This window comes from Alligator sinensis, unplaced genomic scaffold, assembly GCF_000455745.1.
Source record: "Alligator sinensis unplaced genomic scaffold, ASM45574v1 scaffold721_1, whole genome shotgun sequence".
NCBI lineage: Eukaryota > Metazoa > Chordata > Crocodylia > Alligatoridae > Alligator > Alligator sinensis.
The window spans coordinates 1,047,582-1,060,965 of record NW_005841857.1 but is presented as its reverse complement, the minus strand read 5'-3'; the positions used below and the strand labels follow the sequence as shown (position 1 = coordinate 1,060,965).

At 45.7% G+C, this 13,384-nt stretch overlaps 1 protein-coding gene across 3 annotated transcripts in view; it reads right to left on the bottom strand.

Moving 5' to 3' along the window:
- SLC45A4 (solute carrier family 45 member 4) overlaps nucleotides 1-13,384 on the bottom strand; it is a 118,544-nt gene that overhangs the window by 80,729 nt on the left and 24,431 nt on the right. For 2 of the 3 annotated variants that reach the window (XM_006016434.3, XM_025214503.1), the window contains exon 1: nucleotides 2,708-2,867. The exons of the other annotated variant lie outside the window; for it this stretch is intronic. The gene's annotated coding sequence lies outside the window, so the exon portion shown is untranslated. Of the gene's footprint in view, nucleotides 1-2,707; nucleotides 2,868-13,384 lie in introns of those variants that run through there. 3 annotated transcript variants of the gene reach the window in all.

Genomic DNA, 13,384 nt, shown 5'->3' with positions numbered 1-13,384 from the left:
GTTGGGGGGGGGGGGGGAGATTAAAACGTTCTGCTTTAAAATCAGCATAGCACTGAAGGTGGTGGTTTGGCCACTGACGCACAGCAATGTCTTGGTTTCGTAGGCCTCAGAGGAGGGTTTTCACTGCTAGTGGACTGGAACATGTCACAAGAGATCCAAGGGGCCATGGTCTGCCAAGCTGAAAAGCTGAAGGACAAACCCAAGCCCTTTTATATTACAAGTTAAGATTTGCCCCTAGTTAACTTCTCCAAAACTATGCTTCTCTTCTGACTTGGGGTCTTAAGCTGATGAGTTTAGCTTTCAGTGTCCATGCATAAAGACCCCACCAATATCTGTGTCTTCTCTTTGCAGAAGAGACAAATTCATCTGGCTCCGCAGGCTGGATGAGTGGCAGTCAGTCCACTGGGCCTGTGGACTCCTTCTCCCAGCATACCCGATCCCATGGCTGCTCCAGCCGCTGTGGCTCCTGTGCCATGGAGGGCCTAGATCATGGAGTAGCTGGAACAGGTGCTGAAGTCCAGCCAAAGCAGCAGCCATGCTGCACATGGTGGCCACTCCAACAACTCCCAGACTAAACTGGAAGTGGTGCCTGCTTCAGCCAGCCTGGGATCCACACTGCATGCAGTACCTGCAAAGGCTGCATCAGTGCGGGCCCCAGATTGGCCAAAGCAAGTGCCTTGTGGGGCACAGTCCAGCCAGGGTGGCTGCCTTGTGCCGTGGGCCTCACTGTGCCACATACAGCACCTATTCTGGCTGCATAAGGACCCATCCTGCACAGGTCTCGGACTAGCTGGAGTGGCTACCAGATCAGGTGTGCTGGGGGATGGGGAAGCATTGGCTGGATCCAGCTTGTGAACCAGCCCTGCACCACAGCAAGTCTAATCAAGCTCAGGAACAGCAGTGCGGGCTGGATCTGGCCTTTGGCCATTTGGTCGACACCCCTGATAGAAAGAGTCTGGAATTATTGTATGACTTCAGCAATAGGATGCAAATTTAGAAGTACAATAGCTTTGAAGGCCTCAACTCATTTAAGGATGTGGCAACATCCTGAACAGCCTTAGAAACCTACAGTGCATTTCATGACACAGACACTTATGTCATGTGGGCTCAAATACTTTCCCCAGTGAGATTTAGAAGAGCAAGGAAAGCAAGTCAGAGCCCGGGAGCCCTACTTGCACCTATTCATACTGACTTGCTGCATAACCCCATTAAGTCATTTACTTTTCCTGTCCCAGGCTATAATACCCACAGCCAAGTCTTTATGAAGATTTCTCATGCCATGCCCTCATTTTCAAGCCTTCTGTAGAAGGATTGGGTTAAGTGCTCTGTTGAAAACAAGAGTCAAGAATTGATCTATAGCTCATTCTAGCCACCACACCTCTCTCTGAAGGCTAGGGCTTGTCTATATGGGGACATATGTGCAATCAAGTCTAGGGTGACAGTTCACAGCACATGCAAGGTAGCTTACTTGGTGACCAGAAAATGGAGCATCTATACAGGGAGCTACAGCAGGGTTACCCTGCACAGATTTTACTGAATCAAAAGCCTGTCCAAAGGCTGACTTTACTACCTTATTCCTGAGATATAAGCATGTAAGTGTAGAGTAACTATTGACCACAGTGAGTCTATAACAGGCTGAGATTCCCTTCACACTGAGGCCAGGATACATACTGAGACTCAGTATGTGCCTTGATTTAGGCCAGTGATTCTCAGCCAAAGTGCCAGGGCTTCCCAGGGTGCTGCCAGATTTTTTGAAGGTGCAATGAGGTATGAGGAGATGAGCAGAAAAACTAACCAGGTAAGGCTCAGGCTTGTCCTTGCCTGGAATATCAATCCCTGCTTCCCACTGCCAGGCCTCTCTGCTAGGGAGGTAAGCACTCCAAATTATAAGTTTGTTTTTGAAATGGGGGGGCTGCTCAATTCACACAAATAAATGGTGGGGTGCTTCAAGTTCAAAAAGGTTGAGAACAACCAATTTAGATACTGCTCTTCCTAACTTTTGAGCACCTACCCCAGGAAGGCAATTCAAGACTACCTAGGCTCCCTGTACAGTCAAAGGAAAGAGGTGCCCAGGAAATCCATGCAGGGAATGTGGGAGTACCAAGTGCTCAAGGGCAATTCAGAAGGTCCAGTAGTAGCAGCCAATGGACAGTCCTGTCCAAACACCTACCCGTCTTGGGGACTTGGACACCTGCACAGATACCTAGTCATCCTGTCCAGTCCTACTTGGGGGACAGCCAAGTGAAGGGCTTCTGAAGGCATGTGACTTGGCACACCTAGTCTCACCTGGTATAACAGCACAGAGGAGACAAGGATGGTATTGCTACCCAGGGATCAAAAGATTTGTTCAGATCCGAGTTCCCCCTTATACAACTCGTTGGAACCTTCCCCCCACCCCCCCCCAATGTAACACCATACATATGGTTGGGAAAAGAGACCAGGGTATCCTCCTACTGCCCTCCTCCCTTTCCCCTCCAAATGCTCTATTGAAAGCATTAAGCTACCATACCATACCCCCATTCCTTACTCTTCTGACCCCACAGCCTTCAGCTACCCAATGTCCAAGCATCAACAGGAAGGGTTAAGGGTCCTCCCACTCAAGAAGTGGCCAAGCTATGGGCTGGAGATGAGAGTACAAACCCACACAGGACAAGGGGGACACACCTATGGTTTCCCCATTTCTTAGGGGAATGCTCAAACCACTAACCTATGCAAGACATTGGCACCATGATGAGTTCCAAGCAGAATTTAATGCTGCCAATGACTCTGCCATGGGATTTTCTGCTTCCTGTTCTGGTGGCTTAGGTAGAGTGCAACTGCTTTCCAGAAAAGATTTTCATTATACTGGTTCTTGGGTGGGAGTTGGATGCTGTGTTGAAGTGATCTTTCCTCAAGACTGCACCTGTGCACACACAGAAAACCAGTGCATACAGTGAGGAAGATCTAGTTGGTCACGCAGGCCATGAAGGGAGAGTGTACTTTGGGCAAGGCCACCAGGGATTTGAAAGCCTTATATCTTGAACAGTTCCATTCTTTTTGATGACAGGGAGACAACTACTCGATCAAAGAAACCTGCAAATGAGATGCTCACATCTACAAACAGAAGAAACTTGACCCTCACAGCTGGTTTACTCTGCAGGTATCCCTGAAGGATAGAGATTTAAAATACATTATCCTTTAAAATGGTATCCCTGTGTACTGCATGCTGCAGGTATGCCAGGTTGTTAAAACCCATATATTTCAAGTAACTGATTAGGACTGAGTTAACAGTGTCTAGCCTTAGGGCACTTCTGATGAAGTGAACTCGAGTTCATGAAAGCTTGTGCTCTATCCTATTAGTCTACAAGGTGCATGTGTACCCTGCCTTCAGCCTCAGGGCAATCAGCATTTTTAATCCTTGGAAATGGAGAGAGCAGTGTTGTGGTTTCAGTTCAAAGGCACATTTAGTCTTTGAGGCAACCCACTCTAAGCAATTCATTTTTCTAGCACAAACCAGCAAAAAGCAAGAAACTAGTCATACTAAGACCTAGTATGTATTCAAGTTAACTGCATTCATGTAGGTGATCCTGTGCACTGTTTTCCAGCTCTACATACACTATTCCAGTTCAGTAAGCATAAATGGAAAAATGATGCATGCTTATTTACGGCATTTCAATGTAATGGCTTATGATACTACACTTTAAAAATAAAAAACAGCATTCCAACATGTGTGTCCAGTTTAAAGAAAGTTAAACATAACTGAAGTAAGGAAATCTATTGCACAATGGTTTAGAAGATGGGTGTATTTTGTTTTATTTACCATGTGGACAGTCAAGACTATATGTTAGTCTTTGCTGGAATCAAAGTTATTCAGCCTTTTTTGCATTCAGGTCATGTCAGCTGCAGTTTTGTATACATCTGTACCTACAAGGCATCTAGCTGGACATCTCTAACCTTCCCCATCCCAGTTCTGCTGTTGTAGAAACCTGCAGTGAACATCTTGCAACTGCAAACATTTTTTCATTATTCCTTCCACTGATCCCTTGACTGGAAGAAAAGGGCCGCCTTTTCTTACTTGCCTAGCATAGCAACATCTGGATGTTCAGTTCTGGTTTTTCGGTTCTACCACAATATAAATACAGGTCCAGCATAGGGAGCATGGGTCTCGGAATAACTAGGGGGCCTAGACAAGAAAGCATGAATTGAGACCCAGGACAGTTACTGCTGGTCCAGCAGAGCGATGGGTCCCCGATACCCCCCGCTCCCCGCCAGTCTTTTGGGGGTGAAAAGTAGGAAGCTAGGATAAAAGTCTTAGTAACAGCCTCAGCCCCAGTTGAGCTGTCAAGTTCCTGTTTTCAGTGCTACTAAAGAAACTACAAAAGGGAGAGATCAGGGTAGAGGAAAGACTCTGCATATGCTCCAGGATGAACCCGGGGCTGGCAGTTCCCAAAAAGAAGGAAGATCACATGGGTGTGTGTAAAGAACATGCTCATGACCATGGTTGTGAGCAACCTTTCACCAGCTGCTGCCTGCATAAAGCCACGGAGTTGGAAAGTTAATCATCTGCAAAGCACCACAACATGGCAAGCGAAGTGGGTTAGGTAGACATTGCAGTGGCTCTTCTACACTAAGCATCCTGAGCAACAGAAATCCTGCATTTCTCAGTGTATTTAAGGCATGGCCACTGACCAGGTCAAGTGTGTTTTGGGATACTTGTTAAGGCAACTCCAACCAGGTAACACCACAGGTTTATTCATCTATAGTCACTGCTGTGGAATTATCTACTGCCTTTGTGCTTTCCTCCATGCCATGCACCTCAGATTCCTTAACTGACTTACTATGGATAACATTTTATGTTGGATAACATTAGCCCATAAGCTTCCAATTAGAATACAAAACATGAGCAAGTAGTTTGGTGGCTTAAGATGAAAATTGGATATTAATCACTTAATAGCAGCTTTACCTATGGGACCAGCTGATTTTATAGGTCTTGCAAAGAGTCTGCTTCGGCTACAAGACATAAGCTCAGTCTCACTGCCAGGAATTATTTTGAGCAACAAAGATAAATGTAGTCTCATAGCTGTCACTTTAAGAATGGCAGCCAGACCCCCACCCCCCACCCTGTGTGAATGCAGGTTTGCAGACAAAGTTTGACACCACAGTAATCATTCAGTATTAAAAAAAATAAAAATAGACTGGAGTAACTTGTCTTCTGGTATCCCCAAAACAAGAGTTGCTTCATTGTGGGACTCTGGGTGAAAACACATACCCAGGTGCTTAGAAGAGGGAATAAGAACACTAGATCTACATACATTTTATGATAAACCCAACTGCAGCTTATTCAGCTTTCCTGGTTTACTGTCCTCCACCCTCCTGTCGAGAGTAATCGGAGCAAGAGCAGAAAGGCACGTCGTTCACACTGAACACGGATTCTTAGCTAGTTGGCTGCAAGGACTCTGCTAAGCAAACATCTCTCCTTGAAACACCACTTCCACAGCAAAAGGGCCTCTTGAGAACTCATCCCAAGTGGTGCTCCGTTAGCGTATGACCGGTTCTCTTGGCTAGGAAGGGGGTATCTAGCAGATAGGTTAGCACTGCTGCATTAGTCTCGTGGCGGGGGAAGGGTGAGACAGCTGCTCAGTTCCCTCTTCTCTCCAATATTGCATTTTGCACCATTGTATAATTTTAATGAAGGAGCCTTTTAGATGGAAGCAGTCAGGCTCAAGCTTGAGCCTGGAGGGTTACAAAAGAAGGACTTGTCTGGGCCCTGCACACAGAGGATTAAAAGTCAAATAGCACTACGGTACCAGAGACCCTTCCCCAGGTACAGAACAGAAGCAATGCCACCCCTGAAGCACTTTAGGCTGCTGGAAGTGAGAATTATCCTTCCCTAGCTTGACTGTGCCTTACTTACTGCTCCCCACCCCCACCCTTCAAATACTATTAGGCAGATGAGATATCTGCAATGCTACCAATATAGCAATACTATTAAATACTCTGATGTTGCTGCATTATGTTGAATGCCAGGATGTTATTAATAAGCCTAAATCAGCTGGGTTGAGAGCAGCAGAAGCAGTCGATTGCTCTAAAACAAGCCTTGCTGAGGAAGGGTCACAGCATGCGCCAATTAAGCAAGCAGTACAGCCACCTCTGCATTTTCCCCTCCGAGACTCCTGGGGGAAACACTATCACACACAACTGGGTGGGGCATGTGCACTAGAAAGCATGCTTGGGTTCAAACAAGTCAGGAGGCTTTGTTCTGAACTCTCGGGAGTTTATTGCTGCTGTTGGCCAGTGGCTAAGAAACAACAGCTTGGACTGCCGAATCACTCCTCTGGGACCATCAAGCCACCGTCTGCACAGGCCGCCGTATTCATGCCTGTCCCTCCCCCCTGACAGGAAGCAATACTGCTTCCATGCTGTGTATTTTTATAAAGCTGCCTCAAGTTCATGGTCTGGGAGCGAAGAGTCAACCCTTCAAAACTTTGAGGCTAGTTTAGTTCATGCTGCAAGTCACCAAGGAAAAGCAGAACAACGGAGCACAGGCTCCGAACACACAAATGGTCTTAAATATTCTCTGAAGGGGTTTTTTTTTTTTTTTTTTAACCAAAGTCTGTGTGTATTATGAGAAATAGGAAACGAACTGGCACAGCAATCTGTTTAACTGGTCTGGAGTAAGGCAGCAAGTGACTAAATTGCTGCTTTCTGGATGTGGTCCAGAGACTGATCGTATATTCAAGGACAAAGAAAGGTGTGGGGGGCAGTACGACTCCCAAGTGTGAGCACAGCATTTATGCTTCAGTAAAGCAAAACACACCAATCAAGTGGGTTCAGACCCCAGTTAGGTCACTTATTTATTTGGCACATCAGGTGATATCTTGAGACTTAAAAAACAAGCCCATTAAGTGAATAAATACTGCAAGCAGAAGTAACCCAGGCAGGCCAGCCGAGGAGAGGAAAATATGCAGGGTCAGCAAAACACTGCTTTCATATTCAGTTACAAAAACATTGGAGCTCCCTTTTAAAACAAGAGGAGGAAACAGAGCTAAAACGGAGAAACCCCAGCTAAGACTGGGGTCCTTAATCTCCCTGCAACAATGACACAAGCACTCAAGATCCAGTTTATCAAACCAGTTCAGAACTATAGGCTTTCCTGTACAGCTGCCCTCTTTTTTAAAGAAAAAAAAAGAAAACCAAAAAAAACCCAACAACCCTCTTTACCATCAAGGCAGGTCTTTGATGACACCAGAATCTCTCATCCTGCTCCTGGCCTGCAAGAACTGCAAAGTGCATTGAACTCCCCCTTCCTGCCTCGCCCAAGCTCACATCATTTAGCCCATTACTAGGTCTTGTAGACAGCAAGCTCTCTGGGGCAGGAACCTCTTTCAATGTGCTTAGTGCTACACAAACACCTTGGGCCCAGATCAGACTGGCTTCTAGACCACGAACAAGCAATGGGTAATGCTAGTTAGCAATATCAAAGTTTACTCTTTAGGACTTTGCTTTACAAAGCAGCTCGCTCCAGCATTTAGCAGACAGCGCCCACCTGACAATAGGATAAGGGCTGGGAACATTATTCTAGACCATCTCTGTAGTTTTTTGTTTGTTTGTGTTTTTTTGGAAAGCATTTCAATGTTATAGCATCTGCCATCACTGATCACAGGCAGTTTAAAAGTTGCATTTCAATGATGTCACCAAGAACAAGCTGGGACAACCAAAACTGCTGCTACTGTGATTGGGAGCATCATGCCCTAGCAGACCACATGCTAATGTAAAGCCAAACCAGTGAACCAAGACCGGAACAAATTAGAGTTTCACACTAAACCAAAATCAACTCATTATTAAGCCAAGATGAGCCTGATGTTGTGTCCTGAAGCTTGCCAACATCTAGGGACATACCAAAAGAATATGTAGCGGAGGAGAAATCCCTGCTGCTGGTCCTGGGACTGTTACACCGCAGTAAAAATAATGTAAACCAGAGGAAGGGGACAGTGGTACTGGGAAGCTTGCCCATGTCCCTCCCAACTACATAATAAGAAATATTGTCCACAAAAATCCTCATCTCTCAAAGAATTAAAGAAAGGAGTTTGGGACTGGTTGGAGGATCAACTGATGCTTTTAGTGATTCAAACCCCTGGAAACAGAGCTAAGTGATTTAAGTACTAGAACTGGATACTGATATCTTGGCTGCAGGAAAGTTTCTATACAGTGAGCTACTGTGTGAATTTATAGTGCACTACCTCCTCTAGGTTAAATGCCTGTGTGTACAGTTTGTGCAGAGTGAGGAAAACTTCATTCTGGGGACAGAAGTTGCACATAAACCAGTATAAATTATCAGAGACCAGTTCAAATCTGTAACACAACAGGGCTAGGGACAGAATTTGCATATAAACTGGCTTGAGTAATCAGAAACTGGTTTAAGCCTTAACAAAACAGAAGCTCAGTGCACTTGAAACCAGTTTCAGCCATTTTGAAACTGGTTAAGATGAACCTGGTGGCATGCAGTATCAGACTTAACTGATTTGGTTTATGAAAATTCTGTCCCAAAACCCTTCCAGGGTCAAGTCAACAGTCCCCCAGCATCCTAGCATGCTTTCCAGCCCTGGGCTGGGCTGTTAGCTCCAGCAGAGAAGGGTTGGGGGAGGGAAAAAGGCAGGGACTGCACCCCCAGCAAATCCTGGCAGGAGTCTGGTGCCAGGAAGTGTGGTTAAAGCCCTGCCCTGCCCTGCCCTAGTAAAAACTTAATGAAAGCTACTGCTGGCTGCCACTGTGGACTACAAATCCCAGAGGCACCTGGAAGCAGGAAAAGAAAGTGATGAGCAACCCTGCAGAGTCCTGCTTTTATGATGCTGGACTGCAAATCCCAGAGACTTCAGGGACAGTAGAAACAGAAAGTGCCAGAGAGCCATGCTCTAGCGCCCCCCAGCTTCTAGCCTGAGCCACTGCAGGTATATGGCTGCATTTCCTGAATCAAAGGTAAATGTATGACCAGTTGTTTATCAGTTTAATCTTTGCAGTTTAGATTAAATCAATTCAGCCTTAGGCTTTTTTACTCTGTTCTTAGCCCAGAAGTTCAGTGCACATAAATTACTTTCAAAATGACCAAGACCAGTTTAAGATTAACTTGGATGGATATAGTATCAGACCGATTTAGGTTGAATTGGTTTATTGGATTTCTGTCCCAGATCCCCTCCAGATTCAAGTCAACTCACAGTCCCCCAGCATCCCAGCATGTGTTGCACCTCCCCTGCAGGGTGGGTGAGCTAGCTTTGACTCAAGCCTTTCACTCCTGCTGAGCAAGGAGGTATGCTCTAGCACTCCCCAGTTTCTGGCTTGGGCCACTGTAGGCCTGTGGCTACATTTCTGGAATCAAAAGTGAACATCGGTTTACTTGTTTATCACTTCAATTTTTGCAGCTTAGACCAATCTGCAAAGATTGAATCAATTCAGCCTCAGGCTTTTTGACTGCCTGTACTTAGCCCAGAGGTGGAATACTGCCTTGCATAAGGGCATGCTTAGTATGCACCAAGAGCACCCACATGGGTTTGTGCACTCTATGTTCACATGCTACTTAAAAAGGGGAAGGTAGCATGTGAACATACAGAAGGACTTCAGAATAAGTCCTTCTGAAACCCAGTCTATCCAGGAAATGAGAAGCTCCATTCTCCATCAGCTGACATCTGCGGGAGGTCAGTGAAAGTGCTGTTCTTATAGCCCAAATGCTGGAAGCATGAGAATGACAAGCTCAAAAATGAAGAGGAACAGGTGACCTGACAAGTATTTTTTTAAGTTGCTGTAGATCAGAGTAGCACAACTCTGCTGCTTACACAGAAGTACAGGGATCAACGATAGCACAGCACTTTCAGTTAAAAAGTGCTTTTGAAACCCTAAGAGTAACCCCCATTTGAGTCCACAAGCTCAAAATTTGGCACATTTGCCATTGGTGCAAATGAACCATGGCTGCTCAGACTTTTTGTACGCATACAGCTCTGCTCCACAACACCACTACCCCACCCTACTCTGGTGCCTCAGTGTGCTAGAAACTGGAAGTTCAGCAAGCATGTCGTTTCTTATTTGAAGTTTGGACAAGATCTAAACAAAACTTAATTCAGCCTTGCACACAGGGCATGTTGCAACGGGCATCTTTTAGACATTAAATGTACAGACACCAGCCACCACAAATTGCAGTAGTCGCCTGCTTTTCTAGTCGCACATGATGGACTGCTGGTTGCAAGATAAGGGCTTGCAGAGTATGCTGTACAGGGAACAATGGAGCCTTCCAAAAGAAACAGAGTCTGTCAAACTTCAGAAAGGATCTGAACCGTTTCAGGCAGCAAAGTATATTGGGCTGCAATTAAGGCAGAAATAGCCTGGATTAATCAAACTGCCTATGGGTTAGAATAAATTTTCCTGGCCTGGATTTGATGGGTGTTCAAGTAAGAAGGGAAAGATTAAAAAAAAAAAAAAAAAAAGTCACCTTGGTCATGAGAACTGTTAGTGCCTGCAAACCACAATAACTTGCCAGGATGATGCTAAGGGAAGTGGGGATAGGGTTGGACAGCAAGAGGGGAAGATGTCTGGTTGCTTCTGCATCAGTGGGCACCAAGACATAGTTGTGATTTTCTAGTAAAGCACAAATAGAGCAACTCAAAGGCCAAGTAGTCTGTAGTTTATTGCAATCCGACCAACACAGCAGTTAAAGAACAGACCAGGAACTTAGCCTAGCATAGGACAGGAGGAATATCTATACAGAATTATGTTAGTTAATGAAGATTTGGAACTCTCAAGAGGTGGAGGCAACACATGGATGTGCAATTTGTGACTTGATGAACATCAAGGCAGGCAAACAGCAGTGAGATTCAGAATTGTATCCTTGACATTGAAGAACCATGACAGAAGCTAACGGAGGGCGTAACGCCCATGGGAAGTACGATACTGTGAGAACTGAAGCTCAGGCTCCAAACTTATTTTTAAGATAGGAGTGCTGCAAAAGCAATCAACTCACTGCCTGGCAGAAACAGGCTTTAAAGCCAGATACACATTTTCCTTGGCCACAATGTAAGGGGCTGGAAAGCAAGAAAGGACTTCAGATGACCCATAGCCATCCAAAGTAAGAGCTGTAACAAAGTCAAAAGTTCAAGGAAGTTGCTGTTAATATAAAGTCATATAACCATGGAATAAAGAAGAAAGTGTCAATTGTTTTTGCCTCCCTAAGAAAGGCTGCTAGTGATACAGCAAAGACATTACTGGGCAGCCTCATTCATCGTCTAAGAGCTAGCAAGTGAGAAGCTTACACTGCTGAATTATCTAGGCACTTGCAGCATGCCTAGCTAAGCTTAATATAAAATGCTCTTAAGAAAAGGATGCCGAAGCTGCTCAGGTGGTGACCAGCAAGACTCCTTACCTCCTCCAAAGGAGCAAAGCTTTTGAGAAGTTGCAGATGCACCGAATTTTTCATATTGGCGAGCAGCTGTATGGAAGCTGACACTCATCACACCTTTTGTTTAGCTTTTACAAGTATCCATCCAGTTTAATGGAGACAGGAAGGCAAATTTACTTTGGCAGAGGCAGAGTGTTTTAAGAACACTACGGATTCCAAGTGGTTATGTTGATATGTACTGAATAGTTATAATTGAATCAGCCAGTACTAAGAAAAAAAATTCAGCTTGGAAGATAAGCCATTAATAATATTTTAATTAGGAGGTCTGGCAACTGAAGACACCTTGCATCACAAGATTTCAGCGTCTTCGAGCTTAGTAGATTGCAGACAGAATACTCTGTCTATTAGGAGTTTACAGAAGGCGACACATTTCATATACCCCAGGAAAGGCGAAGGACAAAGGCATAAGATGGGTGGTAACAGATCCCTTGGTAAAGTATGGATGTGTGGCAAGCAGTACATCACCACAGAGACTGCAGTTGCATGCTCCGATTGGAATAAGGAAACATTATTTGAATGCAGATCTGCCTCTGATATTTCAAGTGGCTAGCTAGGAAATATCAGTAGCCCTGCTAATGTGCCGATTAGATCATACAATCGTTCAGTCATGAAATCCTCCTTAAGTACCTGAATGAATCCCAAAGTGATTCATTTGAGGGGGTCAGCTATTATTTGTAAAGAAAGCAGCTGCCACTACTTTCAGAATAGCTGCCATATCAATTCCCTTACTCGTCTTCTGGCAGACTCCTGTTCCGACTCCAAGGAACATTGTAGGGAGAGCAAAAGCAGGGTGTTCATCAGTGCTCACGCTCAGCCTCCTGCAGTGCTTGTGCCACACAGTGCAGCTCCTGCACTTGCACGCTGCAGATGCTACAAAACTCACATTCAGCTTGCAGAGATGGCCCTCCCCCCTTCCCTCCTACATCTAGATCATTTGTGATATCCACCAACTATCACTTTAAAACTAACAGCAACTGCCAGCTCCAGCAGCATTCCCTTAAATATTTTAGCAGCACAGCGCGATCCAGACAGTGGAACATGATGCAGGTCAGCATTTGCGAGCCCTATATGAGAACAGCGCATCACGCAAGTCATTATGACTATACGCACCAGCAACAGCACACATTTCTGCCGCCACCGCTACCCCTGGTAGGCACTCTTTACCATCCCTTTCATTTCTGGTCCACTTTGTGGTACACACATCTGCTATACGTGCATCTGCGGGGGAGGGAGAGGAATAAACCGGTCTGGTATTTAAACCAACCTAGTATGACATGAAATATCTTTAAGCTTCTTTTCTGCCCCTCCCCCAGTAGTAACAAGCAGTTGGGCCGAGTTGCAGCAACACCACCTTCGACCGGCAGCCAAATCTTCGGTGCCACTCGGCTAATTAAAGGCAAGGCGTTCTCCCCGCAAGACAAGTTACGGGACTTGTCACGCTGCTCCTCGAGCGCCACAAAGACAGCCCCTGGGACCTGGGGTTGGGCTGCCGTCTCAAGGTCAGCAGAGTATATTTTCCACCTGCTCCCATGCAGAAATTTTCCCAGAACCGCGCCCAGCAATAAGGGAGCCGCCTTTAGACAGAGTGAACCTTTTTAACAAGTGCATCTTGCGCGCGCTTCTTGACAATAATTTAAAAAAAAAAAAAAATAGAAATAAGACTCCCGCTCCTCTCCCAGGTCAGACTCAGAAAGCGAAGGGAAACGTGGTGTTACAATAACCTTTTCCTGACCTCCGTCCACCAACACGCCTCAGCCCCATCCAGCGCTGGGGGGGGGGACAGATTTACGGGGACCTGCTTTGACCAAAGACATGACATCCGATTACACGTACGACACTCAACTGCAAAGTGCCAGACTCGAGGCCCCTAGGCGTCCCCTCAGCTTCCAGCCTCGCAGAGCGCTTCAGCACCACGGCCCTTGCACCCAGCCCCCTTCCGCCACTGCTCCTGCACCTGCCCCCTAT